The following is a 244-nucleotide window of genomic DNA, read 5'->3' as shown; positions in this document are numbered from 1 at the left end:
TTCAAATCTTTCCAGGTCTGAAAGGCTGTGCTGAGTTCCTGGGACTAATTTGTGTTAGGTGGCCCTATAGCCACGATGGTCCATTCTCCCCCTATTACCTTCTATTCTGGGCAGTTATCCAAAGCAGTGCAAAACTGGATACAAGAGTGTTGCCATGCTCCTGGTGTCTGTTTCATTTCATGTGAGCTTCAAAGAGGACAAGCCAACAGCCAGAAGAGCTGCTCCAGACCTATCACGGGAAGGA

This window comes from Pterocles gutturalis, unplaced genomic scaffold, assembly GCF_000699245.1.
Source record: "Pterocles gutturalis isolate BGI_N339 unplaced genomic scaffold, ASM69924v1 scaffold3624, whole genome shotgun sequence".
NCBI lineage: Eukaryota > Metazoa > Chordata > Aves > Pterocliformes > Pteroclidae > Pterocles > Pterocles gutturalis.
The sequence above is the reverse complement of the archived record's forward strand: the minus strand, read 5'-3'. Positions refer to the sequence as shown.